General features: G+C 40.0%; 2 long non-coding RNA genes across 2 annotated transcripts in view; one reads left to right on the top strand and one right to left on the bottom strand.

The window, feature by feature from the left end:
• Positions 1 to 24,500, top strand: part of LOC144586075 (uncharacterized) — a 34,903-nt gene that overhangs the window by 3,895 nt on the left and 6,508 nt on the right. The window contains exon 2 of the long non-coding RNA XR_013540798.1: positions 2,386 to 2,464. This is a non-coding gene — a long non-coding RNA (uncharacterized LOC144586075). The remainder of the gene's footprint in view (positions 1 to 2,385; positions 2,465 to 24,500) is intronic.
• LOC144586073 (uncharacterized) overlaps positions 2,352 to 24,500 on the bottom strand; it is a 64,865-nt gene continuing 42,716 nt past the window's right edge. The window contains exons 4-5 of the long non-coding RNA XR_013540795.1: positions 9,807 to 9,909; positions 2,352 to 2,445 (exon numbers count right to left, since the gene is read on the bottom strand). This is a non-coding gene — a long non-coding RNA (uncharacterized LOC144586073). The remainder of the gene's footprint in view (positions 2,446 to 9,806; positions 9,910 to 24,500) is intronic.

Raw genomic sequence — 24,500 nt, 5'->3', positions numbered from 1 at the left:
GCCTAAAGCTGGGTGCCAGTCTCCAAAAGGCTTCCAGAATTCTTTCCAAGATTTACTGCAACTTTTCCCAAGGGCAGTATTTACAAATAAAGAAGTACAGTGGTGCCTTGCTTTACGATTGCCCCGCATTATGATGAATCTGCTTTACGACGATCTTTTTGCGATCGCAATTGCGATTGCAAAACAATGGTCTAAATGGGGGACTTTAGTTTTGCGGTGATCGGTTCCCTGCTTCGGGAACCGATTCTTCACAAAACGATGTTTTTCTAACAACTGATTGGCGATTTCAAAATGGCCACCAGGTAATTAAAATGGCTCCCCGCTGTGTTTAGGGATGGATTCCTCGCTATACAGGCAGCGAAAATGGCCACTGTATGGAGGATCTTTGCTGGATGGTGAGTTTTTACCCCATTGGAACGCATTGAACGGGTTTCAATGCATTTCAATGGGGTTTTTTATTTTGCTTTACAATGTTTTCGCTTAACACCGATTTTCCTGGAATGGATTACCGTCGTTAAGCGAGGCACCACTGTACTCCTGCTCAGAGAGTGAGACAGGTGGCTTCAAGCCTTTTAAGTTACAGTGGTGCCTCCGTTCCGGATTAACCCTCGCTATGTGAAAACATCGCTGTACGGAATGGGGAAAGCCAACTTAGTTTAATGCGTTCCAATAGGCTCCAAAACTCACCGTTCAGCAAAGTTTGTCCATAGCCGGCAGCCATTTTCACGCCCTCGGTAAGCGAGGGGAGGGCGCGAAAACGCTGCGCGCGGCCATTTCGGGGCTTCCGGTGGCCATTTTGGAGCCGCCGAACAGCTGATCCGCGGCATCGCTTTGCGAAGATCGGTAAGCGAAATGCTTACCGATCATCGCAAAGCGATTTTCAGCCATAGGGGCCATCGGTATGCGATCGCATTTGCGATCGCTGAAACCTCCTCGCTATGCGGATTCGTCGTTCTACGGTGCGCTCGTTAAGCGAGGCACCACTGTATTTATTTATTGGATTTATATACTGCCTATCTAGAACATGTCTACTCTGGTGGTTATGCCATCCTTTCTGTTGAATGTCTTCAACAGCATCTGCTTTATGGTTCATCTGGCAGCACATGAACTTGGTTTTCTTCTCCCATGCATTTTAAAAACTGATTTTAATGCTTAGAACTTTTCATCTTATTGCTGAATTTATTTTGATTTTACATGCTGCAACATCTATATGCTTCACCTGGATTTCATCTTGGTTTTCTTATGTACTGTCTTTAGTCACTGTTGTATTGTTTGTATTTTACATTCTAATGCAATGTATACAACCTTTTCTATTTTTAATCTATTATGTACTATGTTGGTTATCAGGTAATCTAAAGGTTCATTTAATAAATAAAAATATATACAGATATGTGCTGTTGACAGAAACATTGAACAAGTAGCTTTACCAACAGTTACCATCATCCCTGTTGCAGAAGAAAATAATCAGAAGGCCTGCTGTATTAAATGAGGTTTATGCCCTTATTTTGGCTTCATTTCTTGACAATACCTATCAGTATAAGAAACGTAAATAACTAACAGTACTGTGAGAGATGTGTTTGTGATTTAAGGGAGGTGGTAAGTCAAACTAAATATTTGTCTCTGAGCACAACCTCATGCTTGTTCTCACTGATGAAGCAAGCCTATCTCTGTTTCTAATTACATGTGGAAAATCCCATTATGGAGTGCTGAACCATAAAAAAAATTCTACCATAGTCTTCCTGACATATCAGGTTGCCACATGGAGGGAAGTTGTGATATTCTTTGATGTGAAGGAGTTTTATATAGAGTGATGCCTCGCTAGACGATTGCCTCGCGGGGCGAAAAACCCGCAGGACAGTTGGTTTTTGCGATCACTATGGTGCCTCGCTAGACTTTTTTTCTATGACCGTGCTTCACAAAAATTTTTTGAGACTGATGCTTCGCAAGACTTTTTTTGAGACTGATGCATAGGGAATTTCACAAGACGATTTTTTCATAAGACAACGATTTTCGCGGAATGAATTAAAATCATCTTGCGAGGCACCACTGTATTTAATTTATATACCACCCGATTAGTGTATACACACTACTCTGGGCAGTGTGCAGCGTAACACATGAACCTCCACTCCTATTTCTATAAAAACATAAATACAGTGAGAAAACCAACCTGACCGTGGTTAAAATACAAAGGGAACTTACATTTCCAAATTAAAAATTTTATGTAACTTCTGCCCCCAACAAAAGTGGTACAGCCCCAGAAAAGTTTTACCACATAAAAGAATTGGGGCTCAAATTTAACAGACAAGACATAGTAGTGTTCAGGGGGTCTAGCTTTACCATAAAAGTTGTTGAGCCACATTACCTTACCATGCCTCATCATTACAGGACCTTTTCTCTTCTGTCTTCTTCATATCTAACACTGAAACCAGGCTGGAAGAAAAATGCCTACAGTGGTAGAACACAGGTAGGTAAGTCAGGAGTAAGTTTGGTTTCCTACACCCCTCCACCATCCCAACCTGTTTGCTGCAAATGTTATACACAAAGTACATATTTGAATAATAATTATTTCTTCAAACCATCTGGCTCTGTGCACAGATGTTTATCTTTAGGGCATCTCTGAAAGCAAAAAAGCTTTATATTGAATATGTGGAATAATATTGGACGATCAGTCCTCTGTCATGCTGCATAGGAATGACTGACCATGCTAGAAATGAAACAGTCATCCTTTTCATAGAATACAGAGGGTATTTTGTAAATTTGAAAATAGCTTTTTCTTTGAGCATAATTTATTTTGGTGCTTTGAAGTGTGGAACGGTTAAGGGAGAAACTATAATTAAATGTTTATTGATATATAATATAGTGGGAAATGTAAAATGTAAGATTTGTGTGATTGTGTGATGGTAGTTGTTTTCTAAACCATGTTATCTGGAGGGAAAACATCTGTCTTTCAACTCTGCTTATGTAGTCAGTAAAAATGGTAAAAACTGCAGTACACTTAGTAGAAAATCAGGATCACTGAACGCAATATGACTTCTGTGTGTTTTGGGGGGTTGGCTGGGCTGGGTTTTTCATGGGGTATTCTTGGTTCTCATTTATAAATCTACTGTTAGCTACTTCTAAAGAAGTAGAATAGAATACTGTATGTCATTTATAACAAATGAGCATTGAAAAGAAAGGTCTTTTCTATGGGATATTTAATTGTGTTCCTGACTGTTTGTAATTAGACATCTTTTCCAGTTTCTTGAAGCTTATGGCCTACAGACTAGTGTGAAGCTTTTTTTAAAAAAATTCAAACTATTGTAGACTGTTCTAAAGAATCTGCATATGATGAAATGGACTGTCCATAAACTGTATGACAGTAATTTTGTAGGACTCTATCGTGTCAACTATGTGCTGCAACAGTTTAAAACCGCTGTGTCTTACAGGTTAATTAACAATGTTTACTTGCTTTTGGCCTCTTGTAAGTCAGCTGCCACAGCTGTTCTGTACAGGCAAACTATTAAGGTGGTTAAATGCTTGTTTTCATAATCTCTTCAAAGTGATGTCATAGAAATGTTGCAGCGAAAAAGTTATTCTTCTTCACTGCATTTGCACAGAGACATCCACCAGAACTCTTTTATGTATTTAAGGATCTATTATGTGCTGGCCAACAAAAAGAGAACCTAGAATGGGCTATTTAGTGGAGAATTAGCACAGCACTTTGCAGGCAAATTTATTTGGATCTGCTCTGACTTCTGTGCTGTAGTTGATACAGATTTTGTGAATGTAACTTTGCCCCTGACCTGTGCTAATGGATACATTTCAATTCTTGTAGCCTAAAGATGTGGACAGGGCCCTTGGAGAGGTGAAAGCCACAACATGTATACTGGACCCTTTCCTGTCTTGGCTTATTAAAAGCCTCTTACTGATCAAGTACGCAGGAGGAATGTTGCATGTCTCCCTCCAGCAGTTCAGGATCCCAGCATGCTTAAAGGAGGCTATAATAAGACCCTTGCTGAAGAAGTCCCCCTAGAATCCCATGGTATTGGATAATTACAGGCCAGTCAGTTGTTCCATTCCTAGGCAAGATACTATGTGGTGGCTTCTCAGCTCCAAGACTTTTTAAATAAATCCAGATCCATTTCAGTTTGGCTTCAGGCCTGTTTATGGGGCAGAAACTGCTTTGTCACCTTGATGACCTATCCAGGGAACTAGAATGGGGCAAGTGTGTCCCTCTTCATTCCACTCAACCTGTCAGTGGCTTTCAGTACTATTACTATTTTATCCTTCTGGGTCATGTCTCGGATGGGGCTTACAGGCACTGTTCTACAGTGATTCCAGTCCTTCCTGGAGGGAAGAATTCTGAAGACAGAGCCAGGCCATTGGCCTGTGGTATGCCTCAGAGTTCTACTTTTCTCTCATACTGTTTAATATCTACATGAAACAGCTGGTAGAGGTTGTCAAGCATTTGGAATCATAAATATGTGGGTGATAATAAACTCTTATCTCTCTTTTCCATCTAATTCCAAGGAAGCTATTTCAGTTCTAAATCATTGTTTGATGTCAGTAATGGACTGAATAAGAATGAATAAACTGAAGCTTAATCCAGATAAGAGAGAGGTGCTTCTGGTCAGTGAACAGGCAGATCAAGGAATAGGGTTTCAGCCTGTGCTAGATGGTTTTAAAAACTCCATGAAAACATAGGTTCACAGCTGTGCTGTGCTCCTCGATCCTTTCCTGAGCCTAGATGATCAGGTCTCAGTGGTGACCAGGAATATATTTCTACACTTAATACTAGTGCTCCAGCTGCTCCCATTCATGGAGATATGTGTGAGCTGGCAACCAACAGTGGCATATACCTTAGTTACATCTCATGTGGATTACTGTAATGTATTTTGTGTGGGGCTGCCTTTGAAAAGTGTTCAGAAACTTCAGCAGATCTAAAATGCCATAGACAGATTATTAAAGGGGGCTGGTTATGGGGATCTTATAACATCCCTTCTTATGAAAGTTCTACTGGCTGTTTCCAAGTCCAGTTCAAAGTTCTAGTAATTAGCAGCTTGAGTCCAGGGTATCTGAATGACCACCTCTGCCTTTCTGAGCCTGCCTGGGTTTTAAACTCATCGGGAGAGGTCTTTCAGTTCTGCCATCCTCAAGTTTGGAGACCACATGGGGCCTTCTCTGTTGCTGCTTCCAAGCTGTTGAACTCCCTCTCATAGGAGGCCAGGCTTGAACCCTCTTTGTTGTTCTTCTGCAAGCAATCAAAGATTTTTTTTTTTTTGAGCAGGCTTTTTCTCAATAATTGGCTACCTAAGAGGGGGTTCTTCAAAATGTGATTTTGTTTGTTTGTATTAATGACTTTTTATAACAGTTTTAAACTATTTTTATCCAGTCATCATCATTTAGTCATGTCTGACTCTTAGTGACCCCATGGACCAGAGCACGTCAGGTCCTCCTGTCTTCCACTGCCTCCCGGAGATGTGTCAGATTCATGTTGGTTGATTTGATGACACTGTCCAGCCATCTCATCCTCTGTCGTCCCCTTCTCCTCTTGCCTTCACACTTTCCTAACATCAAGGTCTTTTCCAAGGAGTCCTCTCTTCTCATGAGATGGCCAAAGTATTGGAGCCTCAGCTTCAGGATCTGTCCTTCCATTGAGCACTCAGGGTTGATTTCCTTTAGAATTGATAGGTTTGTTCTGCTTGCAGTCCAGGGGACTCTCAAGAGCCTCCTCCAGCACCACAATTCAAAAGCATCAATTCTTCGGCAGTCAGCTTTCTTTATGGTCCAGCTCTCACTTCCATACATCACTACAGGGAAAACCATAGCTTTCAGTATGCAGACTTTTGTCAGCAAGGTGATGTCTCTGCTTTTTAAGATGCTGTCAAGTTTTGTCATTGCTTTCCTCCCAAGAAGCAGGCGTCTTTTAATTTCATGGCTGCTGTCTCCATCTGCAGTGATCATGGAGCCCAAGAAAGTAAAATCTGTCACTGCCTCCATATCTTCCCCTTCTATTTCCCAGGAGGTGATGGGACCAGTGGCCATGATCTTAGTTTTTTTTACGTTGAGCTTCAGACCGTTTTTTGCACTCTCCTCTTTCACCCTCATTAAGAGGTTCTTAAATTCCTCCTCACTTTCTGCCATCAGAGCGGCATCATCTGCATAGGTTGTTGATATTTCTTCCGGCAATCTTAATGCTGGGTTGGGATTCCTCCAGTCCAGCCTTTCGCATGATGTGTTCTGCATATAAGTTGAATAAGTAGGGGCACAATATACAGTACAGCCTTGTCGTACTGTTTTCCCAGTTTTGAACCAATCAGTTGTTCCATATCCAGTTCTGACTATTGTTTCCTGTCCCACATATAGATTTCTCAGGAGACAGATAAGGTGGTGAGACACTCGCATTTCTTTAAGGACTTGCCATTGTCTGCTGTGGTTCACACAGTCAAAGGCTTTTGAGTAGTCAGTGAAGCAGAAGTAGATGTTTTTCTGGAACTCTCTGGCTTTCTCTATAATCCAGCGCATGTTAGCAATTTGGTCTCTGGTTCCTCTGCCCCTTCGGAATCCAGCTTGTACTTCTGGGAGTTCTCGGTCCACATACTGCTGAAGCCTACCTTGCAGGATTTTGAGCATAACCTTGCTAGCGTGTGAAATGAGTGCAATTGTACGGTAGTTGGAGCATTCTTTGGCACTGCCATTCTTTGGGATTGTAATGTAGACTGATATTTTCCAGTCTTCTGGCCACTCTTGAGTTTTCCAAACTTGCTGGCATATTGAATGTAGCACCTTAACAGCATCATCTTTCAAGATTTTAAATAGATCAACTGGAATGCCATCACCTCCACTGGCCTTGTTGTTAGCCAGGCTTTCTAAGGCCCACTTGACTTCACTTTCCAGGATGTCTGGCTCAAGGTCAGCAACGACATTATCTGGGTTGTCTGGGATATCCAAATCTTTCTGATATAATTCCTCTGTGTATTCTTGCCACCTATTCTTGATGTCTTCTGCTTCTGTTAGGTCCCTCCCATTTTGTCCTTTATCATGTCAATCTTTGCACAAAATATTCCTCTAATATCTCCAATTTTCCTGAACAGATCTCTGGTTTATCCTTTTCTATTATTTTCCTCTATTTCTTTACATTGTTCATTTAAGAAGGCCCTCTTGTCTCTCCTTCCTATTCTTTGGAAGTCTGCATTCAGTTTTCTGTTACTTTCCGTTTCTCTCCTGAATTTTGTTTCCCTTCTCCTCTCTGCTATTTATTTCTAAGGCCTCGTTGGACAGCCACTTTGCTTTCTTGCATTTCGTTTTCTTTGGGATGGTTTTTGTTGCTGCCTCCTGTACAGTGTTACGAGCCTCTATCCAAAGTTCTTCAGGCACTCTGTCCACCAAATCTAGTTTCTTAAATCTGTTCTTCATTTCCACTGTGTATTCATAAGAGATTTGATTTAGATTATACCTGACTAGCCCAGTGGGTTTTCCTACTTCCTTCAGTTTAAGCTTGAATTTTGCTATGAGAAACTGATGATCAGAGCCAAAATCAGCTCCAGGTCTTGTTTTTGCTGACTGTATAGAGCTTCTCCATCTTTGGCTGCAGAGAATATAATCAATCTGATTTCGGTATTGCCCATCTGGTGATTTCCATGTGTAGTGTCGCGTCCTGTGTTGTTGGAAAAGTGTGTTTGTGATAACCAGCTTGTTCTCTTGACAAAACTCTATTAGCCTCTGCCCTACTTCATTTTGAACTCCAAGGCCAAACCTTCCCTGTTGTTCCTTTTATCTCTTGGCTCCCTTCTTTAGCATTCCAGTCCCCTAGAATGAGAAGAACATCTTTCTTTGGTGTCAGTTCTAGAAGGTGTTGTAAATCTTCATTAAATTGGTCAATTTCAGTCTTGGTGTTTGGTGGATAAACTTGGATTACTGTGATGTTGAAAGGTCTGCCTTGGATTCATATTGACATCATTCTATCATTTTTGAGAGTATATCCCATTGCAGCTTTTCCCACTCTTTTGTTGACTATGAGGGCTACTCCATTCCTTCTACGGGATTCTTGCCTACAATAGTAGATATGATAATCATCTGAATTGAATTCGTCCATTCCTGTCCATTTTAGTTCACTGACACCCAGGATGTCAATGTTTATTCTTGCCATCTCCTATTTAACCACATCCAGCTTCCCAAGGTTCATAGATTGTACGTTCCAGGTTCCTATGCAGTATTTTTCTTTGCAGCATCGGACTTTCCTTTCACTTTTACTTCTAGGCGCGTCCACAGCTGAGTGTCCTTTTGGCTTTGGCCCAACCACTTCATTAGTTCTGGAGCTACTTGTCCTTGTCCTCCGCTCTTCCTCAGTAGTATGTTGGACGGCTTCTGACCTGAGGGGTCCATCTTCCAGCATCATATCTTTTAGCCTTTTGTTTCTGATCGTGGGACATTCTTGGCAAAGATACTGGACTGGCTTGCCAGTTCCTGCTCCAGGTGGATTGCGTTTAGTTGGAACTCTCCACTATGACCTGTCCATCTTGGGTGTCCCTGCACGGCATAGCCCATAGCTCCTCTGAGTTACTCAAGTCCCTTCGCCACGACAAGGCAGCAATCCGTAAAGGGCATTTTTATCCAACAGTTTTTACAAAAACTTCACATGGGCTATTTTCATAATTTTAGTGTAGATTTGTGATATAAAGTGCTTGGTATAACATAAGCAAAAATTGTAGAAGGAAATGTTAAGACTAGATGTTAAACCAGGCAAAGCATTTTTAAAAATATAGAAAGTGAACATTCCTGCAAGCAGATTATTGCAGTATTAGACAAGACACCCACTGGTGCTTGAGCTAAGCGGCTCTGGTTTGCTCATGTATTTTATAAGCGCACATGCAGGAAAATTAGGTTAAATTCAAAGAAGAAGTAGAATTGCATGTGAGCATTTGAAGGACTAGTGAGTTATCTCACTGACAGCTTTACCCAGTGCCAATCATACATTACAGCTCATTGCAGGTTCCACTGAATCCGTGAGACCATGTTGAAGTTAGTAAAAATTAAATTTTTATCCAATAGTTTTTTTAAAAGGCCCAGGCGACACACAAAAAATCTCATCCTTGCTAGTGTAAAGCCATCCTCTGGCATGTGTCATGAGTGACCAGCTGTACAAAACTGGGAAGACCCATGTGCCATTTATCTTTCATGCCCTGTAAAATGCTCAGGCAGGTAATGTTGCTTGAAGGCGCTTGGGACAACTTCATAGAGTGAAGCATAATCGGCTGTTTTTTGGCCTGTCTTTCCCATCAGGAAGGGCAAACACGGACTCTAACCATGCACACAGTGATAGTGGCACAGGCACAGAGAGGGAATTGCCCAGAGTAGATATTCTGCAATTTAAAACTATACTTTTTGCTTCACCAGCAAAGCTAGCCAATACAGATAAGCATAAAGAGTTTAGCATAGCATCTTTAACACACCCTAGCTTTGGAATCTAAGCAGAGGTGAACCTGGTTAGTAATCAAATGGGGAACAGCAGGCAGTACCAGGGATCTCCAGGTAGAGCTAGAGAAGATTCCTGTTTGAAATCCTGGAAAATTGTCACCTACCAGTTAGAGTTGACTGTAATGAGATGTACAGATCTAGAGTCTATGTGATCCTAACATGTAATCTGTTTGAAAGAATGTGGTGATGATAGAGGTCATCCATACTCTGAATTTGGATGAATAATTGATTACAGTATACAGTACTCACAGTGCCTTATCTGACAAATTACACATAGGTGGGAGTCTGCGGTGTGCATATCTCCTTAAACAAAGGAAAAGGAATTGCAGTAGAATAATAATGAGACTTACATTATTCTTTGTCTTTCAAACAATAAATTTTCTCCTGGTTTCCTTCTCTTATTTGTTGTTTTTCTTCTTCTTTCTTGGACATTTCCCATGAATTCTTGCTTCTCTATGTTTAAAAGCAACACAATTATTTTTCTTTTTTTAAAAAAAAATCTACAAGCATACAATGTGATTAATTTTGAAATGGCAGCAGTTTGACTTTTGCCATTTTATGTTTCATTTATATTCAGGGGAAAGTTCCTCACACACATACACACAAAATGATTGTGACAGTACCAGAATTCTCCTGGAATTAAAGCTAAATGGCGATCTGTTAACAGCAGCATGCAAAACTGCTACACTTTCCAATACCTCTGAAAGTCTGAGGCATCTGTTTTCTTTTACTGATGTGGATATACTTCATGGAGCTGTTCTTTAGTGTATTAAGAGCAGCCCTGCCAAAACTATCTAAGAATAAGAGCTGTTATTTTAATAGCACTGTGGAAATATTCTTGCTGGAAATTCAATAAATCATGGTATTTTTTTAAAAGCACTTTTTTTTAGGAACAGCATACATGGAGACAGATAATGGGTTTTAAAAAAGAAAATAAAGTGGGATTTAAATGCCCACCAATTCAAACATATATTCAGTCTGCCTCTTCCATGCCATTATGGACATCTGTTCTCTGGCATTTGTGACCTAGCCTGTGACATCTATCCTGTGTCATACAGAAGAGTAAAAGCTCAGTGTTCTGCAAGGGCAATGTTCTGAACTATCTCTTCTTTGTTGAAGTCACAATCACAGTAGCAGAACAATGGACTTTCCCCTACTTCAACATGGTCTCACGGATTCAGTGGAATCTGTAATGAGCTCTAATGTATGATTGGCACTGGGTAAAGCTGTCAGTGAGATAACTCACTAGTCCTCCAAATGCTCGCATGCAATTCTACTTCCTCTTTGAATTTAACCTAATTGTCCTGTATGTGCGCTTATAAAATACATGAGCAAACCAGAGCTGCTTAGCTCAAGCACCAGTGGGTGTCTTGTCTAACACTGCAGTAATCTGCTTGCAGGAATGTTCACTTTCTATATTTTTTAAAATGCTTTGCCTGGTTTAACATCTAGTCTTAACATTTCCTTCTACAATTTTTGCTTATGTTATACCAAGCACTTTATATCACAAATCTACACTAAAATTGTGAAAATGGCCCATGTGAAGTTACTTCACTTAATGGTCAAAATGTGAAATGAATAACCCATTTATCCTGCCAGAATCAATGCACACGCACACACACACACAGAACTAGAGACCAGATCCTCATACACGAGAATAAAATGCAGTGCTCAATTATTCTTAATTAAAAAACATGTTGGTAAAAGCCCACCTCTAAACTTAAAGTATTTAAAAAGACTGATTGTCCTGAGTGACTGGTCTTTTACAGCCAGAAGTTGACTTCATACACAGGACAATACTCAGACCACACCAACCTAAATACTCCTAGGATTGATAAAAATCAGTGTTTTTTTAAAAAATCAAATTTAAATAATGTTTTAAACCAAGGAAATTGCTTTTTTATATTGTTAAGAAAATGATTTTTAAAATTTAAATAATTATTTAAACCCAATTGATTTACATCAGATCCACCCTGAATTCACCTCATGTCATCCGGTTTTGGAAGCTGAAGTAGGTTTCTACATGGTTAACAGTTGGTTAGGAACATTGAATCTGTGACCCTCCCTGAAGCTTCTAGAGAACCATTTAGACAGTACTAGGCTAGGTGGACCAATGGTTAGACTTAGTAGCTTCCAGTGCTTTAATTTTAAACATGTTAAGAAATTCTGATAGCCTATTTGGTATTTTGTGGTTGAGAAATGTAATTAGGAAACGGTTTTCAATTATGAGTAATAGTGGAGGTGAAAGAGACATGTAACCTTTCTGCTCATTTACCACTCTTCTACAGCTTTTTGCTGCTGAGGAATAGTAGAAAATAGTGCCCCCACACTCCCCCAGTTCCAGATGCAGAATATCCAAAGCTAGCCATCTTATCTGGGCACCATGAGGTTAAAAGTTCCACATGTACCTGTCCCCAAGTTCAGCGATACAAAACATAAGAATAACAAGTATTATCAGTTTCCTGCTCTTTTATAATACTGTACTCAAAATCTGCTGCCTGACTTTGTCATTTCACCCTGACAAATGATGGAACCAGCGTAGCCTTGGAGGTTAAAAATAGCTGAGAAGTGAGCGATTAGCCATAAAAGCCATTGGCAAGAAGAGGATTAGGCATTTGATATTCTCATTCAAACCACCGCCTTTCAGAAAACAACACATAAGACTATTGGGTTTGTCCTGTGTAAATGAAAACCATGTGTAGCTTAGTCCTGTTCTGTCACTTCACTCCCCGCAGCTCTCCTTGTTTCATCTATTTTGCTTCTCTTTGCCCCCTTCCAACACTCACTCTGCTTTCATTTTCCTCCTCCTTGTGTTTGTTGCTTCCCTCCTCAGGCCTGTGAGCCTTTCTTTTAGAACCCCTCTTTTCCTGATTCAACTGTTATCTCCAACTGTTGTAGACTATTCAGAGTCAAGAAATTCTGATCTCCCAGTCAGGAAGGAAAAAGCTCCTTTCTGAGTTTGTAGTTCAGTGTAAGTAAACAGGTCTGCTCATTGTTTTCCATCTTTTATTTGCTTCAGCAGGTTAATAGCTGACATAACTTGCTGAACAATTGTTTTTACTTAATCTGGAAAGAAATAAAATACAGTACAAATTTGTCCTGTCAGATGAACCTGGATTTGTTCCCTGTGAAGGACATGATAATCTTGACAACCAAATTCTGAGCTGCTAACCAGAGTCACTAAACCAGAATGGATTTGGTTGAATAACAGTTCAAATCACTACTCAGGCCCAACCTAATTGTGATATTTTTCATATTAAAAAGGACATTTTTGCTTGCTGCAACTATATTGCCTATTATTCATAAGCAGTTTTCCCAGATTGGCTCCAGCATCAGTAATCTTCTGTTATAAAAATGTACACTTTCAAAGAGGAAGCTAAGGATTTGATTTTGTTTATACAAAATTGCAGAGGAACAATAACTACACTTGGTATTCTAAATAAATCATCTTTGTTTGAGAAAACAAAAATAAAAAATAGCAATTCTGGAGATTTTAATAAAGATTCTAATGATTTCCAACATTATATCATGGGTTGGGAGAGTCTACAAAAATAACCTCAGGTAAAATTGGAATATAAGCCAAGACTAAATACTTGGGTGTGATTGGGTTCTTTTTCTACTTCAGGCAACTCCTCTTTTGGTGTGGAAAATAAAATCGGAGACATTTTAACAGTGCTCATGTCTTGTTTTTTATTAGTTCCAAAATCTTCAACCGTATTCATGATTGGGTCTAAACATGTTAATTCTGGCAACAGAGCCTAGTTAATTTTTTAAAAAGAGACTACATGAATAGCCTGCTGCTTAGAGTAGTACGTAGAACTACAGTAGGCCCATTGAATCAGTGGCGATTTGGTGAGTCAACTTCTCCATAAGCTTCCATGATTCAAATGAGCTTACTTTAGTTATGACTTACTTTAGCATAGCAAGTGGCAACTAGAGTAGACCCATTCAAATAAAGAATCATGTATTATCAGCTTTGTGGCAAGAAGTGGCTCCCAAAATCTAGATGACAACCTGCACTGGCTTCATGTAAAAAAAGAGCTGGATAAAACTTTTATCATTGTTATAAGTACAGTGGTGCCTCGACTTACGAACTTAATTGGTTCCGGAACACCAATCATAACTCAAAATGGTCGTAGGTCAAAGCACCTTTTCCCATAAGAATGCACTGAAATGCAATTAATCCATTCTGGCCGAAGTGGTGTACAACACATAATGTCACACCAGTCATCCAATATGAAAATGATGCTTATTTGCCTTCTAGCCTGAAACATTTCTTCTGAATGTTGTCAATATCCTAGCAGTTAACACAAAGCATTTCAAAAATGAAAAGTACACAGCAATGTATGCCTCTTGGGCAATTTGTGAGTCGGTCCTTGAAGAACATACTGTATATACATGCACTGGTAACAGTGGCAGCTGGGAATATGAAGCTGGATGTTGAAAAAGCATGTTCGGTGAACCTATAGTTTTGTTATAGATTATTTTGTGAATGTACTTGAAACACTTGTCCAAATTCTGGAAGGATTTCCATGACTGCCTAGCTGAGGTATAACTTGGTGTATGGCAACTACTGTAGAACTTTTTATTGCAGGAAGTTAGACAGTAAAGAAGGAATAAATAACAGCTTTCTTACTCCACCTTCAACCTACCTTATTGTGTTCCTAAATGCTGTCCTAAGCTTAATGAAGCCACTTCAAACTTTTGCTGGTCCTAAGAACAAAGTGATAATCACCAAAAGTTGTATCATTAATGACACTATTTTGAGCTTGTCAACTAAAAGGCCATGGTTTCCTTTATTGAGTCAATCCATATGATATTAGCTCTTATTTTCCTACTGCTTATTTGATGTGTTTTTTTAATAACTTGTGAGCTGTGTTGGTTTCTTAATGGGGGAAAAGATACGTACGTACGTACATACGTACGTACGTACGTACATACATACATACATACATACATACATACATACATACATATGCTAGATGACATTTCATGGGAGGCTAACAAGGGGTGTGTGATCTCTTGGCTGCCTTTGATACCACAGACCACAGTATCCTCCTGGATTGGTTGTCAGGATTGGGGATTGAAGGCCTAGCATTATACCGTCTTTGTTCCTTCCTTGGCAGCCAGCGCCAGAGAATCCAGCTTGGGCTGGGTTCTCCGTCCTGGCCCGCCTGCACTGGCTGCCGATATGCTTCCGGGACAAATTCAGAGTACTGATGTTAACTTATAAAGCCCTTTATAGTTTAGGACCTCACTACCTGTCAGAGAGCCTCTCCCTCAGGTCATCCTCCCGTCCCACCCACACCTCCCAATGCTTGATGTTGCGGGTGGCCCAAACAGAAGCCGGGCCTTCTCAGTAGTGGCCACCTGACTCTGGAACTCTCTCCCTGTGGAGATGCTATCAGCCCCCATGTTCCTGAGCTTCTGAAAGCAAGGTAAAACCTGCCTTTTTATCCAGGCCGTTACAAACTTCATCCATTTGTAATATGAATTACTTAGTAAGTTTATGCTGGCCCATGGTTCACTAAAGGGGTTTCTGTTTTTATACACTCATTTTTAAAATCCTGTATATTTTTGTTATTTTCTGGAAGCCACACAGTACAATCATTACATTTTTGGAAAGAGATGGGGCACATGACATAAATTAAGATGAAATATTTAGATGAACAAAACATGTATTCCCAATGGTAGTGGGTTACACTGTATATTTGCGTTGTGATTTTATTTGTCATTTATGATTTTGTTATATTAATAAAAAAGAAAAGAAATAAAGAAAATAAAAGACACTGAATAGAAAAGATGCCTCAAATGGCAGCAAAATGATCATAGGGGGAGGGGGGAATCTGCCTTACCAATTCTGGGCTTCTAAATACCATGAAACAAGATGCCACACAGTGCAATCCTGTATATAAGAAATAAGACCTACTGAGTCTGGTGGGACTTAATCACAAGCATGTGGAATTAAGGGAGGATAATGGAAGTTTTAAAATTATGAGAAAGATGATAGAGAACATGTCCTGCTTGATGCTAGAGCAAGGAGCCATCTAACAAAAGCCATCTAATCAAAAATGATACTATTTCATGAATATATTTAGTAGATGGAATTCCCTTTAACAGAGTTGCAAATCAGTTCATGGCTGCACAGGGCATCGGGGATTTCCAGCTAAATGACAGCTGAGTCCATCTTCTCTATGCAGAGATAGCATACATACAACTATCAGGTACTGTATTGGGGTAGGGGACAAAGGGGCATGCCTCTTCCAGCAGGGTCTCTTAATTAACTTCCTAGAGGCCTCTGGTTGGCCACAGAGGCAAGCGAGTGTACTGGATGAGAGGGGCTTTTCATATGATCCAGCATAGGCAGTTCTTACCAAAAATAGCAGCACTGGAAATATTTATTCCAGTAGTCGGGCCAAAGTACAGCACAGCGCTATCCTGTAAAAGACAACTGTCACTTAAATTTACGGCCCTGATACTTTGTAATCCAGAAAGTACTAGAACCAGCCAAAGATTTTTCGTATTCAATTTCAGTTTTATTTGTCCGAACAATCCAGAGGAAACTCCGGATAAAAGCACAATACTGCTTTCAGCCAGAGAGCAGAATTGTTTGTTCCTACCGCGAGGACCATAAGAACAGTTTGTGCATATTCAGATCACAGGGATTTTATAGCTGCCACATAGTTTCTCAGTCTTAGGTTAGTTAGCCAGAGCTTTATACACTCTCGACTTTGCGGCTCCCAGCCACTGTATCAAAGAAAGATATTTTTTTTTAGGACGTGTCAATGCCTTTAGCACAGAGAGTGAAACAGAGTTAAGCTTGCATTGACCCAAACTGACCTGGTCAAAAGGTTTCCATAGTTTTGTCAAGATTTTAGCGGAAGGAAAGACAAATGGGGTTCCTTGCCTTTGCACCTCTGTGAGCACCTTAAGAAAAGCAGCAGAGCTCAAACCTTTAACATTCTCCACGTTCCTTCTCATACATTGAATATGTCTTCACAAAAAGGACGGGTATGCAGACCTGAGGATTCAAACTCCATAAGGATAGTTTAGCACTTCCAGTATCAATGTACTATACTATGTCAATGTACTATTAATGACCAATCTACTGGTCAAGTGAAAAGCAAGGGCAGGACCATTTTCTCCAATAAAACATGGAACTGGAATCTATCTCCTATCATAGCATTTTCTAGATGGATTATAAAGGAAAGGAACAGAAAAAGCAATATTTATCAAAGACTTTCCTCAGATTATTGATGAGCAATTAAACATAAATTGCTATCAGGGAGAAAATCTATATGCAGAAACTCTCCAAATTGTCTGTAATTTGATGTATATATATATTTTTACTTGCAACGTAAATAAAAGTGTATGTTTTAAATCCTCTACCTTCTATAATGAAAACTATCCATGATGCAACTGGCTTTTGTTTGTGTTTTCTGGACACATACTAGTATACCACCGGGGGAAAAGCAGACTTGCTTGATTTCAAAAGCTAAGCAAGGGTAGATATGGTTAGTACTTAGATGGGAGACCACTGGGGAATACGGGATCTTCAGGTAAGCCTAGAAAAAACGGTCTTGCCTAAAACATTGTAGAGACACTGCTAGTAAGAGTTGGCAATACAGAGCTAAGTGGAACAATGGTCTGGCTTAATTGAAGGCAGCTTCTGATGTTCTTCATGGATCTCTGTTTTATTTATTTTTTATTTTTTTATTTTTATTTAACTTATAAACTGCCCACACTACCCAAAGGTCTCTGGGTGGCTTAAAACAAGTTAAATACTTTAAAAAGATAGAACAATTACAATACAATTAAAGTGCTCTAAAATACAGTGCTCTAAAAATTGCCATCAGGACCCACAGTTCATATTATTTCAATTAAAAACATTCTGGAACAGAAAGGTTTTGACCTGGTGCTGAAACGTCATCAACGTCAGTGCCAGATGAATCTTCCTTGGGATGGCGTTCCATAGTCTGGGGGCAGCTGCCAAAAAGGCCCTTTGTCTACAAGCCATCCTTCTTACCTCCTTGAGGGACGGCTCTTTCAAAAGGGCCCCCTGGCTAGATCTTAATTGCCAAGTAGGCTCATATGGAAGGAGACAGTCCAGGGCCCAACATGGCGGCATGCCCTTCCAGGCCTGTTGTGTACAAAGGCGCAAAATAGCCCCTGTTAACAGAATGACCATATCTTATCTCGGGATGAACTGGAAGTCTGCTATTCCCAAATTTACACAAGCATTCTTTCACAAATGAATTAAAGGAAAATCACTTCTTTCCACAGGAATAGTTCTCTACTTAAAGCAGAAGGACTATACTTTAAAGCAATAAGAGAACATCCTTTGATGAGCGGGGAAAACACCTTAGGAAAATAATACCGTGTTTCCCCGAAAATAAGACAGGGTCTTATATTTATGCTTCAAAAATGCATTAGGGCTTATTTTCAGGGGATGCTTTATTTTACAGTCATGTCATCTTCTGGTTGCTGCACAATGGTGAAGGCCGGGGTTTCACTTAACTGGGGCTTATTTTCAGGTTAGGTCTTATTTTCGGGGAAACAGGGTATACACTGGCTAGGTCAGAGAAGCTTAGCTGTAAAGAAACACACGTCACAGCGAAGGACTGAAGGGCACAGCCTTAAATCCAGTCAAAGATTTCCTTTGTTTTAACTCAAGGCTCTGAACTCTTGTCTCCTTTCATGGTTTGTGTTTGTTTCGTCCCTACAAATTTTATTTTTGTTTTATTTTATTTTATTTACACAAGTCATATGATACGGACATGAAAGTACTGACAATTTAAAAGACAAGACTGAGTTTCCTGCATCTTCCTTCATCCGTATTATACAACATATATTTTTGATTTGTTTGTTTTATTTATAGGCTAGGTGTTTAAGGTGTTTTGAGGGTGTAAGGCGTGGTAAGTATGAACCCCTGAAATTTGGATTCGCCTCAAAACCTATACATTTTGCAGAACACATCCTGTGTTTTGCAGTGTTTTCCCACAACAGTGTAATGGATAATACAAACCCGCTTTCCCTATTAAATTCAACAATTACACCTTCTCCATTTCACTTCAGACACATGCTAAATTTTACAGTTGTTTTGCAGTGCAAATCCTATGAATGCAAAACCCATGTTTTGCAGTATCCCCCAGAATGGTATAACTAGCATAACCCAATGTGGGGCCCATGGAGCATTTCAAAGCCAACAAAACATTAATGCACCAAGCAATTCCAGTTCCCTGTTAGATCTTGAAGTCCAACTCCAAAGGGATCTCATGCAGAAAGCAGACTTAGTCCTCTCTGTCTGTTGAATCTTAATCCCAAGCCACACATCTCTTTCCTTTGTCAAGTCTGAAGATTGTTACCTCTCAGCATCTGCACTTGATAGTGTTTTTAAGACAAATCTTCGCAGTGCAAAATAGAAGTTGGAAGGTATCCTGAACCTCTGCTGTCAGAATCAATGGTTCGTAATGGGGTTCTCAAAAGATGAACAAGTGTGTCCTAGAGCAAATCAAGCCTGAACTATTTCTGGACACAAACATGTTGAAACTGAAGCCATCCTATTTTGGGAGCATAATGAAAAAAAGACAATCATTATGAGAAAGGTGGAAGGCAGCAGGAAAAAAGGAAGACCAAATACAAGAAGGACTGATTCCCTAAAAGAAGCCACAGGCTTGACTTTGCAAGAACCGAACAAGGTTGTTGAGCTCAGGACATTTTGGAGATGACTCATTCATGTTGTTGTTGTTGTCTGCTTGTTAAGTGCTGTCATTCATGGGGTCCGCCATAAGTCGGGAACAAGAAAAACCTGGAAAGGTCATTTAGACCAGTCTTGAATCCATGACGTTGTCCAGGGCAAGGTTAAAGCATGCTGAGGCGATAGGCAATGTTGAGTTTAGTGGACAAGACAGCATTAACTAAAAATGTGTATTATTTAAACAGAATTTCATGGGTTTGCATTTTTAGAATCATTTTTGTAGGTAAATATGAGGTCCTACACTGTGCTTTTCTGAGCTTATATATGCATCTTGCATTAAGTCTGCCTTAAACTCAGTCTTGAAATGTAGTCCAGGACTGCATGGGCTGAACAGCAGCGAGGTTTTAATCTTTAACCATTCACAGAGTTACCAGGGACAGGATGGGTACAATCTGTTTGTATTTAAAATCCATTTTCTTCCACTGGCCTGGGAGTTCATCCTTGAACGAACACTTATAAATGGATTTATTCAGAAACAACAGCCCCTTTGCTCAGTGCTTCAGCGAAGAAGTGAATTGTAATCCACAGAATCTTAGTGCGAAAAAGATTTGTTAATGTTAAAGAGGTGGCCTTTTCAAAAGCTGATGTGATCCTGTCAGACTAGGACTGAGAGGACCTGGGAGTGAAACTCTGCTCAGGCATGGCAATTAAGTGGGAGGTAGAAATACTAAACCATTCCTAAAAAACAACTCGCTTATCTTCATAGGTTACCTTAGGTCAGAATCAAAGTGATGACCCATAACAATCACCACAAAAATGCCATTATATTTTACTTTCTGTTTCCTTGAAACTTTCTAAGGTTTCCATTAATTACTTTTCAGTGAATCTTCTTGAACAATTAAACACCCAATCTGAAATCCAGATTAGGGGCAAATCCGTGATGAGTGTATGGTAGATGAGAAACCCAACTTAATAAGTTTTAAACTATTTATTAATTACATTTATAGTTGATTGTCTTCCAGTGAGCCCAAGATTTTCCTCCTCTCCTCTTCATCTTCCCAACGAACCTGTGAGGTACAACAGGTTCAAAGAACGACAGTCCCAAGACCACCGCGTGTGTTCATGTCTCTGTGGCAGTGCTTGAAAATACCACATTAATTTGAATGCTAAAGAGTTAAATTGACTGCGTTTATATTCAGACAGGAGAAGAATCCAACATTTAGCCCCCTCTAAGAAGTTAGTAAAGCTAATGCAACAAAGGAACATTGGAGCTTCGACATTTAACGACAGTGGGTTGATCTCCCCGTTTTTAATTTTAGCATCAACAATTTAATTTTCAAATCTACCATGTCCAGTTCTGCTGAGAGAGGCATTCGAATCTTGGTCTCCAAGGTCTCTGTGCAACACCCTGATAATTACATAACCTGGCTATATTCCTGCTTAATGTGTGAAATGATACATGGAGTTTAAAGTGAGCCAGCCTTGCAGACTGGAGAGCTGCATTCCTCCACTCTGGTGCCATTGATCTCTCTTGGGCCACAACAAAATTTATATTCCATCTTATTATGTAATACTGTATTCTTGATGAAGCTTCTGGGTGGCAGATGCATAAAGGTGCTAAGGGACAAAAGGATTGAGCAAATGTGGGTTTTGTTAATGTTTTTGCTTTTTGTAAAATATGTTTGTTGAAACTGAGTTGTGTTTAAATATTCTTTTCACGGTGTGCATTTTCAACTGTGTCCTATACACCAATGGTTCTCAAACTTGGGTAACCCAGGTGTTCTTGGACTGCAGTTCCCAGAAGCCTTGACAACCAGCTGTGCTGATCAGGGCTTCTGGGAGCTGCAGTTCAAGAACACCTGGGTTACCTGAGGTTGGGAATCACTGCTATACACCATTCAGGAAAAAAAACTGAATTGGCACAGCTGATTGACAACTGCACTGCCAAAATAATTTAAGGAAAGGTTCTGAAGGAGAGAATTGTTTTATCCTTTTAAAATGTGGTTTTCAATAGGCTTCACTGTTCTGCTTTTTGCTAGTTATTGGCTGGAATCCAGTAGTAAATCACAACTAGAGTAGGCCCATTGAATCAGTGGGAATTTCTTAAGTCAGCTCCTTTGTAAGTTCAATTGATTCAGTGGGCCTAGTCTGGTTATAACTTATTTCTGGATTTCAGCCGTTATGTTTAATTGCCTTTTAATAACAGTTTTTAATATTTTGTTATTACTGTAATATTTGTGTGTTTTAAATCATTAAGCTAAAGTGAATCTGCTTTGGGGGAGGCTGTTCTAGAAAACTAGTAAGGGGAATGTGGCTTTACAGCATTTTGTTCTTTCCCATTTATTCCTTGGCAGAGCCTCCGTGAACAATTGAACAATAGTGCTTCAATACATCTCTGTACTTAAATTCAAATGCAAAAAAACTAAAGGTATCATTGTGTCACTCAGTTGACTGTAATGAGATGGGGGGGACTCAGGTCATTGGGATTGCAGCTGGCTATAACACACTAAACAGCCTCTCCCATAGATAAGCAGAGGTTTAGACTGTTCAGTTAGGAAATGACTTCATGAGCATAGTAAAAACTGGGAAAATTAATTTAATGTCAGGGTTGGGAGGGATGGAATTTAATTAATGTATCACCCTTAAATAATCATTGGGATTATTTAACTAATGGCAGCTTTTCTCTTGGGGGAAATAAAAGAACTTTGATGCTAGGGATCCTGTCAGGGGCTAAACATTAAAAGACCTTCTTTCTCGTATTACAGCTTTGATCTGGGCTGAGTCAACCCCATTGGTAATTAAGAAGGAAAGAGACAGCCATGCCAGAGCCCAATCACATGATTCATTTAGCGTCTAGTTTGTCTGGATTTTCATGTAACAGTGTGTGTTTGAACCTACAAGGAAACTGGCTGTTTTTGAATCCGGACTAAAATAGAATGCTACTGATTTTATTGGGAAGATTCCCAAAACAAACATGCAACCTTCGGTGTGATCAGATGGGCATTTGTCCTGCTGTTTGGTCCGCTGCAGGGATGGGCCGGTTTGCTGCTTTTTCTGGCAATTACTGGTACACAATGTAATTGCCAGAGTAAATCAGATCATCCCCAGAGCGTTCTTACCTGCCCCTTTCTAGCTCCCAGTCAGTAGCTTCTACTTTGTTGGTGTACATAGGATGTCTCTGTTTTGTTTCATTTCCAGCATGTGCAATAGCTGGAATCAAACCAAAGCAAGCACTTTCAACTTCGCATATTGTTAAGTGCCTTGAAAGGGCAGATTAGCCACTTCTTGATCCAAAATACAACACTTCCTATGCTCCGTGGAGGGGCAGAGAAAGTAAAAGTTATTTTTGAAAAACTGTATTAGGACAGCATTAATGGCGTTGCATCACATAATTTTTTTTATTTTAAAAATTGAAAACTTCCTGCTGAAAACTGGAGGAGAGAGTGCAAGGAGGGGGATATTTTCAACAGGCAAGAGGACCAAATAGAGTCACTTGAGGTGAGTATGTCATTTGGATATAAGGGTCATACCAAATGGAATAGTGGTCCTCCATTGGCCCTTAGGGAACCCTTTTTAGCCCACACCAACCTGTTCCAAATGAGCCCATGTAAACAAGCCCTTAGATAATAATTTAGGTATGTAAAATGTCTTTATTTCAACTGACATAGATCAACAGTTTCACAGCTATCCCTGTGCTGCAGACACATCTCTCTAGATCATTTTTGCCATTTAAATCTGCAATCTTGGTTGCTACTGAGCACTGGGGAGATCTTACCACTGATCTCCATGCCATCCTCACTCATTCCTCCTGATGATACTCACCAATGTCAAAACTTATTAGGAACAATGGTATTGGTACATCCATTACTAACACTACCTAGCATTTGCATCAGAATAAACCTTTTCAATTCCCCCCCCCTTTGTAGACTCAGAGGACACAATTTTAAACTAGCACGTAAGTGGTATCTCTCCCCAACACAAAGGCTTAGATCATACTGATAGCACAATGGCTCCCAAATATTGGATGAGATGTCTGGAATTTGGCACACATTCCCACATGTGATAGTTTAATCCAGAAATACTAGTTATTGGGAACAATAACACCATATTTGTTTATTAATTATGTGAACGTGAACAGGTAACCAATATGTGAACCATCTCATGTCCTCATGGGGACTTCTAGAAAGATCCACTCAATGGATGACCTCAGTCTGTAATCTTGTTCTCTGATATGGTTTGTGTGACTTGACTTTGCACAGTTCTGTTATTTGTTTTCTGTGTAATCTTCATACTTTCCTCCTTTATTCTTGTTGTTTATATTCCGCCGGATGCAAATGCGGATTTGGCGCTGGGTCATCTGGGCGATGAAATTGGCAACTTGCAAAGTAAATTTCCGGATGCTGTATACATTATTGCAAGAGACTTCAATCATGTAGATCTACGTGCAGTCCTCCCCAAATTCCATCAACATGTAAGGTGTGCTACTAGGGGGCTGAACACCTTAGATAAGGTCTACACGAATATTGCAAATGGATACAGGATATTACAATTGCCACACTTGGGCCAGTCTGACCATATGTCCCTGTTTTTAGCTCCGGAGTATATTCCTCTGAGAAAACAGTCAGGGCCAGTAGTCAAGACAGTGAAAAGCTGGCCGGAGGGAGCAATGGAGCAGTTAAAGGACTGTTTTGAACAAACAAATTGGGAAATTTTTGACCATCCTGATCTGGAAGAACATACAGCTGCAGTGTTAGGGTATATGGCACACTGTATTGACACGGTCACAGTGGATAAACGTATCCGGGTTTATCCCAATCAAAAACCTTGGATGACCGGGAAGGTTAGATGCCTGTTGTATGCTAGAAATAAGGCTTTTAAGTCTGGGGATGATCTAGACTACAGTGCAGCAAGAACGAATTTGAGGAGAGGCATTAAGCAAGCTAAGGCCGAATACAAGAGGAGAATTGAAGACTGCTTTCTCAGCAATAACATGAGGCAAGTTTGGCAGGGGGTTCAACAACTAACAAACTACAAAGCAAAAAAGGTTTCCTCAGGCGGAGGTGTGGAGGTGGCTGAGGAGTTGAAAAACTTTTTTGCTCGATTCGAGATCGATCAAACTGAAACTGTTCGTTTGCCATCATTTACTCAGCAGAGTCCCCCCTTCATTGTGAATGAGCAGGATGTGAGACAGACTATGAAAGTGGTTAACTCCAGAAAAGCAGCTGGACCCGACTTAATTCCTGGTCGGGTGGTAAAAGACTGTGCTGATCAGCTAGCCGGGATATGGACTGTAATTTTTAATAGATCTCTGACACTATGCGCAGTTCCCGTCTGTCTCAAGGCTTCC

The sequence above is a fragment of the Pogona vitticeps genome, chromosome 1, assembly GCF_051106095.1.
Source record: "Pogona vitticeps strain Pit_001003342236 chromosome 1, PviZW2.1, whole genome shotgun sequence".
In the NCBI taxonomy this organism is placed as follows: domain Eukaryota; kingdom Metazoa; phylum Chordata; class Lepidosauria; order Squamata; family Agamidae; genus Pogona; species Pogona vitticeps.
The sequence above is the reverse complement of the archived record's forward strand: the minus strand, read 5'-3'. Positions and strand labels throughout refer to the sequence as shown.